Source organism: Chenopodium quinoa, unplaced genomic scaffold (assembly GCF_001683475.1).
Source record: "Chenopodium quinoa cultivar QQ74 unplaced genomic scaffold, ASM168347v1, whole genome shotgun sequence".
Classification (NCBI taxonomy): domain Eukaryota; kingdom Viridiplantae; phylum Streptophyta; class Magnoliopsida; order Caryophyllales; family Amaranthaceae; genus Chenopodium; species Chenopodium quinoa.
Window position 1 is genome coordinate 3855761 of NW_018745523.1, and position 21210 is coordinate 3876970.

Sequence of the window (21210 nt, forward strand, 5' to 3'; positions counted from 1 at the left end):
TAAGTTACCCTTGGCTAAATAACCCCATACCAAACCCCTTAAGTAACGCCTGACTGAGTAACCCCTGACCGAACCCCTCAAATAACCCCTGACTAAGTAACTTGAGTAATTCCTAACTGAATAACTCGGTAACTCCGTCTACACAGGGTGACCAGCAACATATAAAAATTTGTAATAATCACTAGTGGAAAAAATCTTATTCGTAACAGGCTATTTGTAACAGGCAAAGCTTTGCCCGTTACAATTAAGATATTCGTAACAGGCAAAATAGTTCCGTTATGAATACTTATTTATTCGTAACAGGCAAAATAGTGTCCGTTACGAATACGTATGTATTTGTAACGGATAAATTAGTGTCTGTTACGAATAAATAAGTATTCGTAACGGACACTATTTTGCCCATTACGAATACTATATTACACGTAACAGGCGTATTGTGACCGATACAAATGCCCAAACTTGGCCAACTGATGAGAGCTTTTTAGGGTTTCACCTAAAGCCATCATTCACCTCTTTCTCTCTCATCAGTCCCTTAATCCCTCTCTCTCTCCTCTCCTCGTTCTCCTCCTCGTCATTCACCTCTTTCTCTCATTTCAAACTCAAGCCCTTTCTCCTCTTCTTGAATTGATTTCTGGGCATTTTAGATAGTGAGGTAAGAAGTCCTTCAATTGTTTTTTCCTCTTCTTGAATTGATTTCTGGGCATCTAATTGTTTAAGTTATTGAATTTGTTCTTGTGAATTCTAATTTGCTTTATTTTTTTCTACACGCAATTTTTATTTGATTCATTTTTGACATTTATATGGTTCGATTATCCTTTGTATATATGTCTAAACGAATAATAAATCTAAAAAAAAATGTTCTTCAATTGAACTAGTAATACATGCAATCAGTAATGTATTTAGTTTATCTTTGTCTATTAATACCTGATTGCTGAATTTTTTTGTAATTATTTTTGTTTATAGAGAGAATTAAGAAACCTGATATGGCATATTGATTAATTCTAGGATTCTTCAGCTCTTTTTACCGAAATCGATCAATTTATCCCCAATTCGTTCATTTTTATTGGTAACTTATGGGTTGTTGGTATAATCTCTGTTAATCTGTTGTTGAAGTGAGAATTTAGGTTTTGGTTATTGATTCTGTATGCAAGGTTCTTTCATTTCTTCATTATTTGGTGTTTTAATCTGCAATTGGTGAATGTTGGTGATTTTTAGTTGATGTTTTCTACCTGATAAGGTTACATGCACTCAGAAATTTTTGTATACTGCAATGGCCTCTTCATGTTAGGTTTTGTTTTACGCAACCTCTACAATGCCGGCTTATTACTAATTTCGAAGTACTCGATTTATTACATACGAGAGGGGCTGCCAAGGATCCTACCCGGGCCATGGGCTTGTTAAAATCGTCTGAATTCAAGGATGATACTGAATGTGCCTAGAAAGTAATTTCGAAGTGAGATCTCATCTGATTGATCTTAACATTGCCAATGTCTAGTACTGTTGGCCTTGTGATACCCTGCAAAGGTATGAATCTCAGCCTCGTCGTGTTAACTACAAAATTTCATCTCCACTTTGTTGATTTATTATTGGTTTGTTGTATAGCTGCTGTAGCATGGGAGGCCGGGAAAAGCCGTTGGTGATAGAGCAAGTAGAGGTTGCTCCACCACAGACCTTGGAAGTCAGAGTTAAGATCAAGTACACTACACATTGCCGTACTGACTTTTACTTTTGGGAAGCTAAGGTATATCTTATTCGCCTACCATTCTATTTTCATTCCATACTAGTTTGTATCCCTTGAGGTTTCTGAACTATGTTTTTAAAGAGCTGAAAACTCCAAATATTCTCTATATTCTGCTGGGCAGTACTGCTACACAATTGTTTCCTCGCATTTTTGGCCATAAAACAGCTGGGTATGTGCATATATTCTCAACTAGAGTTGATAAAAGCAGAGCTAGAGCTAATGATATCCTATCTTGGTTTACCAACTCATATATTTTTGCTGTTTCGTGATATTAACTGTGGTTTATAACTAGAACTCCTTAATCTACAAATGCAAGTTTTTTCATGATCTTATTTGAGCCAAGCTATACAGTGATTAGCCTAGCTCATTTAAATCTCAAGTCAAGTTCACTTACTTTCCAGCTATAATGAGTGAAAAGATATGCAGAGTATCTAGTTGATAAGCTTCTATTTAAACTTTGACATAATTGTTGAAAGCATAGGATCCCATAACAATAATTTCTCGATCTTTTCGAATTTAACTTGGAGAAATTACTGAATGTGCCTAGAACAATAATTTCACAAATAGGTTTGAGGTTTCCCTTGAGGATTTCTTGTCACCTGTTTACCTTAGATTATTGTTATTTTCTGGTCCATCAATAACTAACCCTTGTCCCCAGGGGGTTCTTGATTGTCATGCTCTTAATTTTTATTTAGGGGGTGTCAGGGGATATGTATTGGATATGAGCTACTTCTCTTCTTAAGTAGTCTTTATAAGTCCAATACAATCCATTTTTATTTTTTTATAAATATTTCATGATTATCGAAGTAACTTATCTTATCGTTTGGCCTACAGCTTGGAGTAGACACTGTCCCAATTCTTGTTGGACCAGTCTCCTACTTGTTGTTGTCCAAGCCTGCTAAGGGTGACTTAACTTGTATCTCAAACATATAAATTTATGTTGCCTAATAAAGACGTTTGACTAACTTAGTTGTTCTTTGCTTGTAGACAAGCTTGTGGTCTCCACTTCCTGCTCACTTCTTCACACTACTGTTGATCTTGTTAACGAGACTTAAAGCTTGATGATGAAATCAACCCATTTGTGTCTCCCCAAAACCAAAACCAGTGATGAGTACCTTTCACGTTGAATCATAATCGAATGAGGTGAAAGTGTGAAAAGTCTAGCGTTGCGGATAGTTTTAATTTCTTTTCTCTTCTCCCTGTTTTTGAAAACTTATTTTAAGAAAACAGCCAATCCAGTTTGGTTGGTCCATGATATGGGTCCAATTGTAGTGTAGTTGGATGGGGCTTGACAAGAGCTTTCCAACGATATATTATAAGCCCAATTCCGATGAATATTGAGAAAGTTATGACCAATTTACTAAACTGGGCCTGGTTTGAACCTTATATGCGGCCCAATGATCTAAAGGAGGACCTAATATGATTTATCATTCCTAATGAAATTAGAAATGGTTTTAGTCTTCTAGATTCTTCTAGAAGGTTCTTTTCATTCCTAATTCAATTAGCATTGATAAATTGACTTTCGTTGAGTTTTCAGAGTTTTAATTAAAATCAAAGAGCATTTTTGAGGAAAATATACGATTTTATCCTCCTGTACGGCAAAATATATATGATTTTAGAAAAACGCATCAAAAACAGGTTTGGCGCCCAACGCCAGCCATTGGCGCCTGGAACCAAGCCTGGCGCTAAGGCTGGCGCCTGGCGCCAATTAGCTGGTGCTGGCGCCAGCTCTGTTTTTCGTGCGCCAATACTCTGCTTCGTTAATTTTATCTTTTTGGCTGATTTTCTCTATAAATAACGACGTAAAAACTCCGTTTTCATTCACCTACAACCAGTTTTCATTCGCAGACATTAATTCTCTCATTCTCTCTTAATCATTCATCATTCATTCTTTGTCTTTCTCTTTTCTAAACTAGCTTTTGCAAACAAAATTCCTCATTCACAAGATTAGAAACACCTATCCATATTCGAAGTTGCCTTCGCCCTAGACGTGAAAGGTTTAATTTCTGAGGGTTTGGTCCCAAATCTCTATTTCAATTATTTAATTTAATTATTTGTTTATTATTTTCCTTGAAGTTACTAACGTGTGTATTTTGTTATTAGAAAGAGATACGAGGCATCAAAGTAAGTGCTTTAATGGTTTTAATTGATATTATGATGTAGAAATCATGTTTAAATTGTTATTATGATATTCCTAGTATCATGTTTAGGGAAAAGTTATAATATCAAATATGCTTATTATGATTCCTGCGACGCTTCATATGTTCTTCCTAATATTTATGATTGTTAGTATCATGTTAGGGTTAGAGATTTGATTTTTATTGCTTAGTAACCTGCTAGGGTTGGTTATTAATCTTGTTAGTATCATGCCTAGGATCTTGCTATTATTATGCTTTAATATTAACATGAACATGATTATCATCATAATTGTTATAATTCATGATGATTATGAATATTATTATTATTATTATTATTTTGATGATGATTATTTTATTTATGACGATTATTATTATGATTATTATTATCTTTATTATGATTATAATTTTATTGTCATGATTTTATTATTATTATTATGATTATTATAATGATCGATTATTATTATGTTTCTTGATGCTTATTTTTTTTTATTGCTTGATCACACCTTTTATGCATGTTTAAAGGGAATTTATACTTGTAATCACGCTTAATAAGATAATTAATAATCTTGTTAGGGTTAATTTGATTATAATTCAAGTGATCGCCAATAATAGGTTTATTTGTGCATTAATATTCAACCAACATAGATAAACAGGTTTAGGGTTAATCCTAATGATTGCATGTTAGTCAGAAAGCGCACATGAATACGATCAGAATAAAGTAGAGGCCTATTATTAGGGCAAGTTCAATCTCTTTTAGGTTGGATTTGTAACTTCATCCCCAAACCCTTATTTGGTTCTAGACCTTATGGAGTTGACGATCTCTTGGATCGTTAAGGGGTGTAACCTTCACCCTGTGAACGATTTACAAGTTCCTAAAACTTGTTGGCGACTCTTTTGCTCTATCTTCTTCCCTTTTGGACGCCACCGTACTTTAGTGTATGATCACAGTGGGGTTCAAGCTAGGGGTTAACGCTTGAAATTTATTCCCTATAGTTTTTGGCGACTCCACTGGGGAGGATTTCTTTTTTAATTCTTGAATTTGTTTCGGCAATGATTTAGAATGAGTTGACGAGACTCGAAACGTTCTAAGTATTTCATGTGCGTAATTTTGATTAACATTATTGTCATATGCATAAAAAAGATCTCATTGGAAAGACCATCCGTAATGAGTTAAAAACATAGGATTTTACACGTAGGAAATTTGAGAAATATCTTTCACAACTGGGACCGAAATAACACCGCGCGAAACTGGAAAATTTTATCGAGCACAGAAAGCTGCTGAGGCATGTGGGAAGTAGCGCCAATGACCAGAGCATTGGCACAAGCATTTTAACCGTAGCGCCAGACGCCAGTATTGGCGCCAGGCGCTACAGTTAAAAGCTGGCGCCAGTCTCTGATTGCTGGCGCCAATTTCCCCCAATACCGAGCCAGAAATATGCGTTCTAATTTCGACCGGTCTTTCGTATTGTTTGCTCGATCCTACTTCCTGATTGAATTTTTTCTCACCTTTCCGAAACCCATATGTGTTCTACATATGGACATAACCCTCTGGGAATTCATGCTCCATCTACCTGATTGAACGCTCCATGCAACAAAGGATACATCTGAGATTGTTGAATTCACCAAACCATGGAAGCGAGTTTTTTCTAAAACTCGCGGTGTCCCATCCACTCGCGCCAACCCTTCACGGTAAGGCTTCCGCGCGGTGCATCCGGACAATTAACCATGGACCCTCTATTGACTAAACCATATCCCGAACTTTAGAGAACTAGAGCCATGGTTAGGTTGCAAACTCATTGCATCATATTGTGCCTACTTGACTAATTGTGCATTATTTGTTGTGCATACTCTATGTGATTTTTCCTAATCGTTTGTTTGACTTGTGTTAAGACTAAATAAACTGATTAATGACTAAAGGAATTTGTTTAATTAATTAATTAATTAATTAATTTGAGCTAATAAATAAACATAAAATCGAGTCATAGTTCCTTTAAGTCAACTCGGATTTTTATTCCCGTATACTGCACAAGCGTCAACTTGTTTTTGTCATAGCCGGAGTTCTAGGAAGTACTACGAGTCGTCCAGCCTATGGATCTGAAGCCCCGTGTTTTATCTTTAATTTGGAGTTTGTTTCATCCAAATCAGAGTCACAGATAAAAAGTTATGACTAAAATACCACAGTCGGTCCAGTTTAATGCATATACGTGAAGTCTTAACTTAGTCTTTGTGTGAGTCTAGTCACATAGTCTAGCCACATGGTCATGACACGAGTCTTAACATGTCACCTACACTCACTAGTCTTAGTACACACTTTGAGTACACATCACCATGACCATATCTTAGGTCCATGCATGAGTCGGTCTTTTTCGTCATTTGAGTTGGGGGTACACTCTATTCCTAATTCTCCATATCCCTCCATCTACATCTAAATATTCTTCACGTTCTATTCTAATCTTTCTTCATTTCCTCCATCCATTGCATGTTGAATAAAGTTTGAGTCAAATAATTAACAATGAATATCCCCAAATTCCTTTTCCACAGTACTTGGTCGAGGAGAGAAGGGCGATTAATCAAGGACAACCTCTTTATTCAAGTCTCACTTTTTGATAAACCGATTCGTCAAAAGAGGAAGGCTAAGAAGATAATGGCAACTCAAGAGGAAGTCAATGAGATTATGAACCAATTGGTTACCGTGACTAAGGCATTGAAGGCTTTAACCCTCAAAATCAATGACCCTATGAAGCAACAACAAATGGAGCTCATGCAAGAGAGCTTGAGCAAGCTATCTAGTGATTACAAGTTTCAAGGTATTAGTTCACCAGGGGTCTTGGTGGAAAAATAACTTCTTCCGCATAAGTTCAATGCCAACGACATCCTAAAATTCAAGGCAACATATAATCCTTATCTTCACTTAAGAGCCTTTGAAACTATGATGAACATTAAGGGGATTGATAAGAAAGTCTTTCATTCCTTGTTTTCCTTATCTCTTGAAACCGTTTGTCAACAATGGTTCTTCTCTCTAGACAAAGAGAAAACCTTTACCTGGGAATCGATGGTAAACGCTTTCATTGATAGGTATAAATGCAATATCCAAATCGAAACTGATTATAGACAACTTGAAATGCTAAGACAAAAAGAGAATGAAGGCTTTACTTTTTTCTTCAATAAGTGGAGGGAAACTTCCGCTAAGATGATTGAGGTCCCCACCGAAAAAGAGTCTGTGAGGATGTTTATCAAGAATCTCCAAGAAAAGTATTCAAAGCACTTAAAATATCAGCACAACTTGAATACTTTCAGAGCCGTCTATGAAATAGGTATCGAGATCGAAGACGACCTCGCAAAGCAAAAAGCTACTAACAATAGTAACCACGGTGGCTGGAAAGGAAAGAAGAACGACAATCCTTCTTCTTCCGAAAACGCCCACTCTAGTAACAATGTTAGTACCTTTGATCTCAGTGAATTTTTAGCCATGGATAACCAAGGATCTAAGAAGCAACTAAGGACTGACTTCACCCCCATTGGGATGAGCTACGATACTGCCTTCGATTGACTCCATGCCAAGGGACTCATTACTCCCATTGGACCTATTCAAGATCCCGCACCTGAAAAGAGATTGCCTAGTTGGAATCCAGACGAACACTGCAAGTACCATCAAGGTAGGGGTCATACTACTGAGAGCTGTTGGAAGCTAAAGGAGGCTATCCAACATTTGATTGATAATAACAAGCTTCCCATGCCTCCAGTTAACAAGAAGAGCGAGTGATGATAAAGGAAACAACACAAGACAAGAGGAGAGCTTCAACGACAAGATTTCGCAACCTCTTTTTTCTATTTCTTTTTTGTTTACCCTTTTCCCTAATAATTCTAGCATAGGCACCTTTTTATTCTCCTTAGATTTATTTTGTAGGATCATTATATATTTTCTTTTTTTGATAAAATGAGCATTTATTTCCTTATATATGATCATTTCATTATATTGCATTAAAAAAAAATCCATGTCGAATTAAGCACAAGGTATACCAATGATTTAAGGCACCCCTTGTAGCCGCATTATATTACCTTTCACCCTTCAATTATACATCCTTTTTTGGTAAACCACTTTGAGCCTCGTGTAACGATAGACCCTTCTTTTTTCAACCTACATTTACCTAACCTTGGGATGGGATGGTGTGTAACTTATGCAATTCTAAAAAAAAAAAAAGTTGAGTAATTCAAAAGATTAAAATAGCAAAAATAGAAAAAAATAAATAAAAGTGTACAAAAGGGCAAGTGTTCCAATGTCTTCGATATGAACATGTCTCAGATTGCGTCTCTTATCGAGTGCTCGGTACCGTGCCTGAGAAACATGAATGCCAAGTGAGTGATAGACCGCATGATCGGGATTGCCCACACTTATAAAAATAAAATAGATGCTAAAACAAAAAAAAGAGCTAAAAAAGAGTAGAAACTCAAGCATAAATACAAAGATTCAAAAGCAAGGTTGCACACCTTGGGGGCTTATCTAGGGTCTTGAGCCTTTATCTTCTTCTATAACCTTTAGCCTAACCACGTTACAACCCTTAAAAGACCTTTTTGAGGTATACACACTTGTGCGAGGTTCGGCTAGAGCTACGTTCGACCTGATTCCTAACGGATACATAGGCAACCTCACATCGAGGTGCGGCCGCAATAAAAATGCATTCACATTCACACACTTACACCATGATCATATCAAGGGATCTCCAATGCTCATCCCTTTTCACGTAGAGCTAGACTTGGGGGCTTGATCCCTACATTGTTAGCTTACCTAGCCTAAGAGTCACCACCATTTGACTCTTTTAACATATCTTTTCACACACTTAGCCCTTGCGGCCTAACTTTAGTGTCACTATCACACATTGCACACACACATGACCAAATATACTTCCCTTAGGAACCCTTTGTCATGAAATCTTAACGCTGAAGCATGCTTCGTCGAAATTACTCAGTGCATCACGAAGTATGAAATTCTTAGCCTCCGTGCCTAAGTTACCCAAATACTTTCATCATGGAGTCAACAGTTGAGATAGCCTACGATGGATTAATCCTTGCACCTTGAGAAATAGTATCAAATGACATTTGACTAAGCTCATTCAACATGCATCTTCAAACTTCGATTCTTTTTTCGCGTCTTTCTTTTTCGGGAGAAAGTCGGTACCCTCCACAAAAATGACGAAATTTTTTTGCTTTTTTGCATTTTCGAGTCACACGATCACATTACAATGCACACACGGGTCATGAGTCACACGTGTCATTTCACTTTGAGTCAAGTCAACCTCGATTCAGTCAATCATATCGAGTCAAGTTTATACCTTGAGTCGTGTCAAGTCGATGAATCAAGCAATGCTAAACCTTAGGTCAACCCTATGATGATTAAAGAAATTGGCAAAGTTCTATAGTAAAAAATAAATACAGGTGCAGCAGAATAGGGAAGACCCTATCACAGCGTCTGACGACAGAATCAATTCTAAGCGCTAGATCTTTTCAGCAGCGACAGAGATCGAAGCTTCTCAGAAAGGTGATTTCGACCTCAGAACAACAATTTCGGGTTCCTTGGTATGCCACTTAGCCCCTATAAGCAATTTGACATGATTGAGTAGTCGATTTGATTACAAACGCAAATAAGTGATCGACCTGATGAAAGATCGTCTCACTTAGCTTAAAGCGCCTAAGAATTGGCTCATCACGGAAACACCGACATACTGGTTTTAGCGGAAGCAAAGTTCAAGCGATCTTTAAAGATCGACAAGTGTTAGTCTTCGGTAATTTTCTTCGGAATATTATCGCAACAACGGAGGATGACTTCAAGTAAAGTTATTTTCGACGACATTCGCTAAGATTGTGGAAGTTGTCACCAAAGATTTGAGAAGATAGCACGAGATGGGCGGTCTTCGACGACATTCGCTAAGATTGTGGAGGTTGTCACTAAGATTTGAGAAGATAGCACGAGATGGGCGGTCTTCGACGGCATTCGCTAAGATTGTGGAGGTTGTCACCCAAGATTTGAGAAGATAGCACGAGATGGGCGGTCTTCGACGGCGTTTGCTAAAATTGTGGAGGTTGTCACCAAGATATGAGAAGAGCGGTTCATGATGAGGCGGTCTTCGACGACTTTTGCTATGATTGGAAAAATTGTCCCTATGATTCAAGAAAAGGCTCGAGATATAGCAACATTGATCGACGGCGTTCCCTAGATTGCGGAAGATTGTCAAAACAAGCAGCAAGGTGGCGTTCCCTAGCTTGTGGAGAGTTGTCACAAACAACTAAGGATTGCTTCAAGAGAAGCAATCTTCGATAGTATTCCCATGGACGTGGAATATTATCAAAGCGGAGGAGGATCGTTTCAGGCAAAGCAATCTTCTATATTGGAAGCAGTTACAGGCGTAGCGGTTTTCAATCGGGATGGAATTCTCTAGCTTGCAGGAGGTCATCAAAACAACAGTAAAGCGACAGCAAATCGGTTACTTTCAGAGACGTGTGCTCGACGGTGAAATATACGTGTTTCTTAACTCTTTTATCTGTTTAACTAACGCTAGTTTGCAGGTATCGGCGTTACAAGAATGATTTAGGATCGCAGAACGTTTTGAATCATTCTCCGTCCCTATCGCTACTTTGAATTTCGTTTTCAAAACTTGCGTTTCTCCAAACTCAGTCAAAATGGGGGCTTCTGTAGACACCCATTTGTGTCTCCCCAAAACCAAACCCAGTGATGAGTACCTTTCACGTCGAATCATAATCGAATGAGGTGAAAGTGTGAAAAGTCTAGCGTTGCGGATAATTTTAATTTCTTTTCTCTTCTCCCTGTTTTTAAAAACTTATTTTAAGAAAACAGACAATCCAGTTTGGTTGGGCCATGATATGGGTCCAATAGTAGTGTAGTTGGATGGGGATTGACAAGAGCTTTCCAACGATATATTATAAGCCCAATTCCGATGAATATTGAGGAAGTTATGGCCAATTTACTAAACTGGTCCCGGTTTGAACCTTATATGCGGCCCAATGATCTAGAGGAGGGCCTAATATGATTTATCATTCCTAATGCAATTAGGAATGGTTTTAGTCTTCTAGATTCTTCTAGAAGGTTCTTTTCATTCCTAATTCAATTAGCATTGATAAATTGACTTTCGTTGAGTTTTCAGAGTTTTAATTAAAATCAAAGAGCATTTTTGAGGAAAATATACGATTTTATCCTCCTGTACGGCAAAATATATCTGATTTTAGAAAAACGCGTCAAAAACAGGTTTGGCGTCCAACGCCAGCCATTGGCGCCTGGAACCAAGCCTGGCGCTAAGGCTGGCGCCTGGCGCCAATTAGCTGGTGCTGGCGCCAGCTCTGTTTTTCGTGCGCCAATACTCTGCTTCGTTAATTTTATCTTTTTGGCTGATTTTCACTATAAATAACGACGTAAAAACTCCGTTTTCATTCACCTACAACCAGTTTTCATTCGCAATCATTAATTCTCTCATTCTCTCTTAATCATTCATCATTCATTCTTTCTCTTTCTCTTTTCTAAACTAGCTTTTGCAAACAAAATTTCGCATTCGCAAATCTTAGAAACACCTAGCCATATTTGAAGTTGCCTTCGCCCTAGACGTGAAAGGTTTAATTCCTGAGGGTTTGTCCCAAATCTCTATTTCAATTATTTAATTTAATTGTTTGTTTATTATTTTCCTTGAAGTTACTAACGTGTGTATTTTGTTATTAGAAAGAGATACGAGGCATCAAAGTTAGTGCTTTAATGGTTTTAATTGATATTATGATGTAGAAATCATGTTTAAATTGTTATTATGATATTCCTAGTATCATGTTTAGGGAAAAGTTATAATATCAAATATGCTTATTATGATTCCTGCGACGCTTCATATGTTCTTCCTAATATTTATGATTGTTAGTATCATGTTAGGGTTAGAGATTTGATTTTTATTGCTTAGTGACATGCTAGAGTTGGTTATTAATTGATGTGTCTATTTTATATAGTATTTTACCCCGTCCCTTGGTCATAATTAGTAGTGTTTTTGGCTCTTTAGAGCCACTTTTATTACTAATTGGTGTTTTCTAGTGTTTAGTTTTACTAATTGGATTTTTATTACTTTTATTAATTTTTCTGAGACTTTATCTCTCTAACTCTTTTCTCTCTCCTCTTAAACTTTTAGTATTATTTTCTCTCTATATAACTCTTGGTTTAATTCCAGTAATTTATTCTCTTTCTTTGATCATGTCTCCTCTAATTGTCCTGATTAGTTTAGTTTTAATTATGTGTGAGTAGTTTTATTTCTAGGGTTTAAGGGGATCCATGAATATTATGAAGGGGTAATTTATTGTTGTTAATTATCTATGCTAGATTAATTTCCTGTTGATTGATTTAATGCTCTGTGACTAGACTAGGCCTATATTTTTTGCATGAGTTTGACAATATTGATTCGAGATTCGAGAGATGAGAATTGATTTTTAGGTCTAGTTTCATTAGGCAAGTTAATTTATAAATAGTTAAGTCGAGATTCGAGAGATGAGATTTAATACCGGTAGATTAATTCTATGATTGTAATACATAGCGAAATCCCTTTTACAATCTGGTTAATTGATGCATTGATGATTGACTATTATTGATTTTTGGTATTGCATGATAATTTATTATTGAATTGTTTTAATGCTTTACAATTACGGCTTGTAAAAGTATAGCAATATTGAATTGATGAATCGAGCAGATGTTAATTTGATATTAAAGGATATTTGCAATAAGAACTCAGATCTAGTAAATTGCAAGAGCCTGTTAGATCTATGTTGATTAATAAATTGCGAGAGCCTGTTAATCATGTTTTTATGCAATGTCAATAATTGATTACTATGTTTTACCCTGGAGTATTATTTATTGGTGAACCTATGCCCTAGATCCTTTTATATATTGTTTTCTCCCTATTCTCAATCTTGGTAGTTTAGTTTCTTATTTAAATGTAAATATTGGTTACTTCATAATCTAGATTACTTTAGTTAATTAGGAATAGAAAGACTTGTTTCCCTGTGGAGATCGACCCTACTTCCCTATCTGCCTTAGTTAGAGGACTTAGGAATTATTTTTGATTAGGGGATACGACTTTAACTGTCAAAATTTGGCGTCGTTGCCGGGGAAACGGTTTTATTTTTATTTCTTATTATTATTAGAGTCTAGATTATTTGTAATTTAATTTTTTTATTATTATTTTTAAAATTTTAAATTTTAAATTTTTTTTATGAGTTGAAAATATCCATGCTTATGTCACTACAAGAATTATATAATTTTTATGCAGCACCTAACTACTGTAGTTGTCAACGTCTTTGTCATGAAAATCCTGAATGCCCTTATAGTGAGTTTTTTGTGCGTGCTCCTAATGATTTTAGAGTCTTTCCATATACATATGATCATATTCGGAAATGATTAGTTGCTAATGAAAGTTATTGGAAGGCTCTTGATGAAAAAGTATATGGACACTATAATAATGTGAATGTTATTGAGGATGAAGAACCATCGCTTGCAGAATTTGTGGTTGAAACATCATTGGTTGACGAACCGGTGATTGAAAAATCATTAGTTGTAGAAACGGTGGTTGAAAACTCCTTTGTTGATGATGAGGTTATTCGTAAGGGTGGAATTTTCAAGTCATTATTGGATGATAAGGACAATGACTACCTCCATGTACGTTCTATTAAATCTAAATTTTTAACGGAGGAAGTAGAAGGTTGTGGTGTATTTTCATCCCCCTCTTTTTATTTTTACTTCTACCTTGAGTTCTCTTTATGTGCTCCTAACTTTTTCTTTGTAGGGATAAATGTGCTTGCTATTAAGCCCTCTATAGTGCTTAATGAAATGTTTGCAGGAGCGTTGATAAGTTACTCAAGGCATTGAATTCTTCCGATTGAGAGAAGGAGTATGGTCGAGCGGGACCTTGATAAACTAGCGCTTTGCGGAAGGCAACCCGTATTTTGTTGATTTTATTTAGTTTTTTTTATTTGTTTGTGTGTTTTCTTTTTGTTTTGTTTTAGAGAGGTAGAGGAGAGTATATCTTATATTTGTGGGAGTGTGATTTTGTGCAGAGATACTAGAAAAGTCGAGAAAATACCGAAGGGCTAAAGGAATCCCGGGGCAATTAGCAGAAGCAAGCTGCCCCGTCAAATCAGTAGCACGGGCCCGATCGGGCAGAGCTCGCCTGATCGGGCGCGCGTACGCGTCAGCAAACTTTGTCAACTTCGACATGCCATAACTTTTGCGTTTCTTATCCGATTTTTGCGTGTGACCTGTCGTTGGAAAGATCTTCAAGTCTAGTTTCCAATTCAATTAGAATCACTGTATTTTCATTTATATATAAAAAGTTATGATCAGAATAGTGCACCTGACTCAAATTTGAAATTTTTCCCACTAACACTTTGTTTCTTTCTTGCCCAATTTTGTTCCAAAGAGATGCATTTCAATCCTCGAGGATTTGGTGACATTGATGTGGTGATGATGAAGAGTAGTCACCTTGACTACTAGCTTCCCTTTAAGACAATGAGGACATTGTCTAATTTAGCTTGGGGGGAGGTTCTCGTGTGCGCTTGGTATATCTTTCACTCTCTCTCTCTCTCTTCTCTTTTTATTTTTATTTTTCTTAGTATAGATTTTATTACTTTCTTAGGTTAATTTTGTTCCAATGAATTGTAAATTATGCTTCCCTGTGCCCCTTACTTGAGAAAAATTGTTTTGATTCCTGGTATTTGATGATAAGCATTGTGGATTAGTTGATCATGATTTGATGTTTGATTGCCTTGAATCCTTGACATGCGTCAATGTTGTCCAACTACTTGTGAATATAGTGCTTGACTAGTTGATTTGGTAAGGAATGTGTGATAGTTCCATAGTTCCTGGTATGTCAATGAATTTGAGTATTGGTTTGCAACTATTAGTAATATTTATATGACTCATTATTATGCACATTGAGGAGGACGAAGACATTTGTTCTTTTAGGTAGCCTCCAGATATTGTAGATACATTTGTTCCCTTCTTGCTACCCATGTTGTTGCTTGAATTTTTGTTGTTTATCAGCCGCATTACAAGCCTATTTTGCCCCATTGGTTACTAGTCCCAAGCTTGGCTTGGGGGAGCTATTAGTGAGTGAGGTGAGGGAGTTTGTAGAGTGCTTATTATTTGCACAATTTGGGTGGGTTTTGAGAAGTTGTTTTGTTGTTGATCATGTTTATTTTTGATGAGTTTTAGAGTTAAATTTCTTGAAAAAAATAAAGCATGATATTATGAAAAAAAAAGAGAAGTTCAAAGAAAAAAAATGTGAAAAAAATAAGTGAACTTCGAAAGAAAAAAAAATGTTCAAATGTTCTAGTTGGAGGTTGATTAAAAGAAAAATAATAGAGCTTCAATGAAAAAATATTCAAGTTTGAAAATAAAGTTTGTTTATTCACTCTACTTCTTCATTATTATATCTTATGAGTGAAATTGTAAGAGTTGAGATTATTTATTATGATTGGAGTATATTTGGTTGATGTTAGAGTTGGTTATGTAGGAGATTTATGATCATTATTTATTTTGATCATGGGTTTTATTAGGATATGGCTCCTTTAAGCATAGCTTTTCTCTCACTTATTCCCAAATTTATCCTACCCTTTACCCTAACCTTACATTACAAGCTTTAAAGACCTTCCGACCTTTGTGCGTAGAATTGTATGAATGTGAAAGTGTTGTTTATCAATGCAAGTTATGAGTTTGCATATTTCGAGTCGACTAGTAGGATTGAGCGTTTATTGTTTTATACACACGAGAGTGTGAGTTGGGAGGGCATTGTTCACATAAAGGGGTTGGATGGAGAGCGATCGAGTACATCTTTTACTCGCCACAAAAATGAGAGTTGAGTGCGTGAGCACTAGTCTTGAATTCTATATGCTCTTGTGGTTTGCTCTGTGTGACAATTGTTAGGGAAGATTGGTAATTAGATGGATTTGATTGGTTGATTTTGAAACATGTTTATTTGATTTACCCTGGATCGTTTGTGCTTGATTTTTACTTTTGGGGTGAAGCATATTTATTTTTCATTGATGAGATCTTTGCTTAGGGACAAGCAAAGGTTTGGCTTGGGGGAGTTTGATGTGTCTATTTTGGTCATAATTAGTAGTGTTTTTGGCTCTTTAGAGCCACTTTTATTACTAATTGGTGTTTTCTAGTGTTTTCGTAGATTTGGTTGACTTTTGCAGGGATTTATACTTTTGGAGTATTTTCCCGAGATATTTTGGAGCAATCACGAACATTGGAGAAGCACGACCATATTTTATAGCCCAGGGCCGGTTAGAGCCATCGAACCGGTGATTAAGGGCTCGGTATAGGTGATACCGGGGCATTTGGACCGAGTATTCAAGACCGGAAGAGGAAACCCAGATTGGCCCGAAGAATTGGAGCCCAATCGTAGTCCAAATAGTGGCCCAAGTGAGCCGCCTGGCCAAAGAGGCTGGCGCCCGAAGGCGCGCCCGGCCGGGCGGGAGAAGCTAAGGTTGGCGCCCGGTGACGCGCCCGGCCGGGCGGGAGATTAGTACTAGGGAGCAAAAAGGCGCGCCCGATCGGGCGCGTGTATTCATTAAGGGACGATTAGCGTCGTTTAAGTTTGTTTTAGTTTAGGATTCTTACGGAGTATAAATACTTCTCCGTAAAACGAATTTAGTACTTTCTTTACCTTCTTTTTACTCTTTATTAATTTTTCTGATACTTTCTCTCTCCTCTTAAACTCTTAATATTGTTTTCTCTCTATATAACTCTTGGTTTAATTCCAGTAATTTATTCTCTTTCTTTGATCATGTCTCCTCTAATTGTCTTGATTAGTTAAGTTTTAATTATGTGTGAGTAGTTTTATTTCTAGGGTTTAAGGGGATCCATGAATAATATGAAGGGGTAATTTATTGTTGTTAATTATCAATGCTAGATTAATTTCCTATTGATTGATTTAATGCTCTGTGACTAGACTAGGCCTATCTTTTATGCATGAGTTTGATAATATTGATTCGAGATTCGAGAGATGAGAATTGATGTTTAGGTCTAGTTTCAATAGGCAAGTTAATTTATAAATGGTTAAGTCGAGATTCGAGAGATGAGATTTAATACCGGTAGATTAATTCTGTGATTGTAATACGTAGCGAAAGCCCTTTACAATCTAGTTAATTGATGCATTGATGATTGACTATTATTGATTTTTGGTATTGCATGATAATTTCTTATTGAATTGTTTTAACGCTTTACAATTACGGCTTGTAAAAGTATAGCAATATTGAATTGATGAATCGAGCAGATGTTAATTTGATATTAAAGGCTATTTTCAATAAGAACTTAGATCTAGTAAATTGCGAGAGCCTGTTAGATCTATGTTGATTAATAAATTGCGAGAGCCTGTTAATCATGTTATTTATGCAATATCAATAATCGATTACTATGTTTTACCCTGGAGTATTATTTATTGGTGAACCTATGCCCTAGATCCTTTTATATATTGTTTTCTCCCTATTCTCAATCATAGTAGTTTAGTTTCTTATTCAAATATAAATATTGGTTACTTCATAATCTAGATTAGTTTAGTTAATTAGGAATAGAAAGACTTGTTTCCCTGTGGAGATCGACCCTACTTCCTTATCTGCTTTAGTTAGAGGACTTAGGAATTATTTTTGATTAGGGGATACGACTTTACCCTGTCATTAATCTTGTTAGTATCATGCCTAGGATCTTGCTATTATTATGCTTTAATATTAACATGAACATGATTATGATCATAATTGTTATAATTCATGATGATTATGAATATTATTATTATTATTATTATTTTGATGATGATTATTTTATTTATGACTATTATTATTATGATTATTATTATCTTTATTATGATTATAATTTTATTGTCATGATTTTATTATTATTATTATGATTATTATAATGATTGATTATTATTATGTTGCTTGATGCTTATTTATTTTTTATTGCTTGATCACACCTTTTATGCATGTTTAAGGGGAATTTGTACTTGTAATCACGCTTAATAAGATAATTAATAATCTTGTTAGGGTTAATTTGTTATAATTCAAGTGATCGCCAATAATAGGTTTATTTGTGCATTAATATTCAAACAACATAGATAAACAGGTTTAGGGTTAATCCTAATGATTGCATGTTAGTCAGAAAGCGCACATGAATATGATCAGAATAAAGTAGAGGTCTATTATTAGGGCAGGTTCAATCTCTTTTAGGTTGGATTTGTACCTTCATCCCCGAACCCTTATTTGGTTCTAGACCTTATGGAGTTGACGATCTCTTGGATCGTTAAGGGGTGTAACCTTCACCCTGTGAACGGTTTACAAGTTCCTAAAACTTGTTGGCGACTCTTTTGCTCTATCTTCTTCCCTTTTGGACGCCAATGTACTTTAGTGTATGATCACAGTGGGGTTCAAGATAGGTGTTAGCGCTTGAAATTTATTCCCTACAGTTTTTGGTGACTCCACTGGGGAGGATTTCTATTTTAATTCCTGAATTTGTTTCGGCAATGATTTAGAATGAGTGGATGAGACTCGAAACGTTCTAAGTATTTCATGTGCGTAATTTTGATTAACATTATTGTCATATGCATAAAAAAGATCTCATTGGAAAGACCATCCGTAATGAGTTAAAAACATAGGATTTTACGCGTAGGAAATTTGAGAAATATCTTTCACAACTGGGACCGAAATAACACCGCGCGAAACTGGAAAATTTTATCGAGCACAGAAAGCTGCTGAGGCATGTGGGAAGTAGCGCCAATGACCAGAGCATTGGCACAAGCATTTTAACCGTAGCGCCAGACGCCAGTATTGGCGCCAGGCGCTACAGTTAAAAGCTGGCGCCAGTCTCTGATTGCTGGCGCCAATTTCCCCCAATACCGAGCCAGAAATATGCGTTCTAATTTCGACCGGTTTTTCGTATTGTTTGCTCGATCCTACTTCCTGATTGAATTTTTTCTCACCTTTCCGAAACCCATATGTGTTCTACATATGGACATAACCCTCTGGGAATTCATGCTCCATCTACCTGATTGAACGCTCCGTGCAACAAAGGATACATCCGAGATTGTTGAATTCACCAAACCATGGAAGCGAGTTTTTTCTAAAACTCGCGGTGTCCCATCCACTCGCGCCAACCCTTCACGGTTAGGCTTCCGCGCGGTGCATCCGGACAATTAACCATGGACCCTCTATTGACTAAACCATATCCCGAACTTTAGAGAACTAGAGCCATGGTTAGGTTGCAAACTCATTGCATCATATTGTGCCTACTTGACTAATTGTGCATTATTTGTTGTGCATACTCTATGTGATTTTTCCTAATCGTTTGTTTGACTTGTGTTAAGACTAAATAAACTGATTATTGACTAAAGAAATTTGTTTAATTAATTAATTAATTTGAGCTAATAAATAAACATAAAATCGAGTCATAGTTCCTTTAAGTCAACTCGGATTTTTATTCCCGTATACTGCACAAGCGTCAACGTGTTTTGGTCATAGACGGAGTTCTAGGAAGAACTACGAGTTTTCCAGCCTATGGATCTGTAGCCCCGTATTTTATCTTTAATTTGGAGTTTGTTTCATCCAAATCAGAGTCACAGATAAAAAGTTATGACTAAAATACCACAGTCGGTCCAGTTTAATGCATATACGTGAAGTCTTAACTTAGTCTTTGCTTGAGTCTAGTCACATAGTCTAGCCACATGGTCATGACACGAGTCTTAACATGTCACCTACACTCACTAGTCTTAGCACACACTTTGAGTACACATCACCATGACCATATCTTAGGTCCATGCATGAGTTGGTCTTTTCCGTCATTTGAGTTGGGGGTACACTCTATTTCTAATTCTCCATATCCCTCCATCTACATCTAAATATTCTTCACGTTCTATTCCAATCTTAGGTTAAGCACTTAGGTTAACTAGTAACTACTACTCCAGGCCTATTCCAGTACCTTTTTTTTTGTTTTACTTTACAAATCTAATACGTAGTTTGTTGAAGTTTCATTTACAATATTTTTAAATACATGTATCAAGGTTACCTAATTAAAATTAAGTAATTCAATTTAGATTATGAATTGAACTACTATCATGTATTAACCTTTAGAAAATATTGTGTGCTTTATACATAATGAAAAATATGATCATGTTGGATCTTGTTAGATTTGTCACGATGTGTGTTTTCAAAATATCATCCTTTTATAATTTTTGATTATCAGTAATTAAAAATATTAATGGTTTAATATGTGAATTGGCTAACGTGACTAAAGAAGCGTGTCAACTAAAAAGATATTGAGAAAGTATAACTCAATGATATAATTTTATTATGTAATTGATTAAATTAATATTATTTTTTCTAGGCTGAAATATGAAGAGGAAAACAATCAACCTTTTTTTTTTTTTATAATGAAATCATATATGCATATATTATGATAATATGATTTATCGGGTATTATTTTTACTTTATTAGTTAGGCCACCCCTTTGAAATTTTTCTGGTTACGCCACTAACCAAATTCAAAGGAAAATTTAAGAGCGACATTATCCATGTGAGTATATTCATATAGGGAGAGAAAAATAGAGTACGAGAATTGTTAAAATAATAGGGTCCAAGACCACAAGGTGAGATAAGAGCATAGGCGGATCTAGGGGGGTGGCCTACCCGGGGCTTGCCCCCCTATGCCCAGATTTTGATTTATATAAATAAAAAATCTTGTGTACAATATATAAATTTTGTAGTTGGTTTAGTTGGTTAGTTACTTGATGTAAAGATGTGGGAAGGTCAAGGGTTCAATTCCCCTTGTTTGTACATTTTTTTTTCGTGTAGATTTCTTGTACTCATATTTCTTTATGGCTTTATTAATTGAAATACTTTATAACTTCGGCTCAGTCTATAAATAAATTCTGGATCTGCCCTTGGATAAGAGATTATACGTGATACTTTCTCCATTCTATTAATATTGCAAGAAGGATGAAATTACACATCCCTAAGCATGTTTTATATGCTAAATATCTATCATTGCAAAAGAATAAAAATTATAAAAAGTTGATATTGTGAAAGTATTTTATGAAACAAATCCAACAAGATCTCACATGACTATATTTTACTTAACATATAATTCATTTTATATGGTCAAACAAGAGTGATGAATAGTGTGATGAATAGAACGAAGGAAGTAATTGTTAACTACTCCGTAAATACTAGTAAAAGATTTCCATTGAGTAGTAATCTATCTATACTATATATTAAAAGGCGTTCCTTAAAACGTCGATGTGCCACGTCATTC

At 35.9% G+C, this 21210-nt stretch overlaps 1 long non-coding RNA gene across 1 annotated transcript; it reads left to right on the plus strand.

The window, feature by feature from the left end:
* The first annotated feature begins 464 nt into the window (after nucleotides 1-464).
* On the plus strand, nucleotides 465-2878 carry LOC110715486. The gene is made up of 5 exons (XR_002510310.1): nucleotides 465-652; nucleotides 1289-1524; nucleotides 1603-1741; nucleotides 2576-2645; nucleotides 2729-2878. It is a non-coding gene; the product is annotated as an uncharacterized LOC110715486 (long non-coding RNA).
* Nucleotides 2879-21210: the final 18332 nt, after the last annotated feature.